This window comes from Trichinella spiralis (genome assembly GCF_000181795.1).
Source record: "Trichinella spiralis strain ISS 195 chromosome Unknown Scfld6, whole genome shotgun sequence".
Classification (NCBI taxonomy): Eukaryota; Metazoa; Nematoda; class Enoplea; order Trichinellida; family Trichinellidae; genus Trichinella; species Trichinella spiralis.
The window spans coordinates 4,097,193-4,099,716 of record NW_003526945.1 but is presented as its reverse complement, the minus strand read 5'-3'; positions in this window follow the sequence as shown (position 1 = coordinate 4,099,716).

Here is a 2,524-nt window from a genome sequence, read left to right as displayed (position 1 = left end):
GAAGGAAGCAAGTGAAGTTTCCATTTTTGGAACTTTTGCATGATTTACGTAGAGAAGCCACTTTACAGTTTCAAGCTTATATCAACAGTTGCAGCACAATTGTAAACAAGTATTTAAAATCATTAGAAGGTGAATCAGTTGATTTGATGAATAATAATTTTATTTGATATTAAATTAATTCAGAATTTGACGGTTTGTTGAACAATGGTCGCATTAAAGGGTATCACACAAGCTTGGATTTGTTGTACGCAAAATATGAACGATGGAAAATAAAATGGCAGCATAAATTGCCGAAGAAAATATGGCAGGCAGCAATTGGTCAGCTGATCAGTATATCAATGGAATTTTTCTGTAATACTATTTTGAAAATAGGCATTCTTAACAGTGTTATGAGAAAAAACTTGAAAAGTCTTATATCACCATTTATATCGAAATGTAGAAAATTATTTGAAGTAAGCGACTGATCGGAATGAATATTTTTAACGTTGTGTTTTTAAATTTTAACATATTTCGTTTAATAACGTCATATTTGTATTTATTTTGATGTACAATATTGCTAATAATTGATTTCAATTATAATTGTAATAATTTCTACATAATTCACCGATAAGTTATATATATATATATATATATATAATTATTTATTTATTTTGTTTATTAATTTTCAAGATCGATACCTCCGAAGAAATAGAAACAGTTTGTAAAGATTGGCAACGCTTCAACGAAATTTTTTTCATTATTCATTCCAGTGTAAGCCAAGTTGAATTACGTTGGGCAAATGGTTCAGGCCCATTGGCTGTACATTTAACTGCAGAAGAGCTGTGTAAATTTTTAAGTGCGAATTTTCAACATACAAGATCACTCAAAAACTTATTATCTAAAATAAAGGAATGATTATTATTAATATCATTTCTAATGCTTTGAACTGAATTGAATTGAAATACATTTCAAATGATTTGGATTAGAAATTCCGTGCATTTATCACGTATTGCATACGTTGAAAATTTATGAAACAAACAAATTCATTTTAGTTTGCTTGTTTTTAATACACTGCAATATTTTATGAATATAATGAGAAATGTAGAAGTAGAAATCAGATCAGTTCGGTTGTAACATTGACAAAACTAAATAACATGACGCAGACGACGCGGAGCATCAACAACTGCAATAATCTCTATTCAGCAAACATTCAAGTGAACAATAATAATAATAACATTATCTGTTTTTTATCACTTCAGTAATATGCATGGTGCATTTCAGCTTTACACTTTTCTGCTCTTTTCATTGCATAGCTTATATTTGCATAAATCAAAATCAAGAATAATAACTTATGAAAACAAATTCACTTTCAAACATTTACTTAATATTGTGCTTCACTATCATAATCATTGTAATACTTTTATTATAATAAGTTTTAATATAGTCGCCCGGGGAGAAAATTGATTACAAATGCTTGGAATTAAATAAATTCACAATTCATTTCAAATTATTCAGCTCATGCATTATAGTTTTTATAATCATTAAAGCTATCCACCAGATTGCACAGTGAAACATATTCCACGCTTCTCAGAAACTACGGCATATTGTAAAACAATTTTACGATTAGTACAAGGAATTATGTGCCAATTAAAGGTATGAAATTTACAATAACCCGCAATCAATGATTTTTTAAGAAATTTGATAAAGTTGCCTGTCTGAGTATTTGAAATTTATAGAATAAAAAGACTTGCATATTGCACGAAAATAGCTTTCTAATGTGGCCATTTTGGATAATTCTTATTTATGAATTGTAATAAATCAAAAATATTCAGTGAAAAAAGGTTTTTAATTTTGAAAGTTCCTGTTGCTTAAATGAAAATCAGGAACAATTCTTATTAAAATTAGTTCCTTTTTACTGGTGAAAAAATTCATAATTTTGTTGTAGAAATTAATGATACCATCGGATATGCCTATCTATTTTGCTTTTATTTTTTATTTCTTTTTATTTCGATTTCATTAAATCCAATTTTAATGTTCACTTTTTTTTGGTATATTACAAGAAGTTCGCAATCAGTAGTATTCCGGATAATTTTATAGTAGCTATAGGATAATTCTCTACCGATATGATTTAATTGCATTAATTTTTGGGGAAAGAGATTTTTCTCCAAAATTGCAAAATTTCATGGACTACATGGCTGATTTTGCGAAAATCGGAAAAAAATTTGTTTTCAAAATTTCGACTTTTTTGTTATAATTTTATATTGATAAAAGATAGCATTTTCTATGGTTTCAACACAAACTACCCAGTAGATATTCAATAAATGGGCTGTTAAGTTTGAGGCTATAACGCCTATAGCGAGGCTTCACTACGTCAAAATGAATTCTAATATCTGCATCACCACAGAAACATACGAATTCATTTGGAGCAACCTCCACCAAACATACACAATGGAGGGGGTCATTGTGTAATGAGAAGTGCTTATGCGTTTGGCAAAGCTACAATTAAATTTTCACCTCAAACAGAGGGCATTAAGTAAATAAAGAG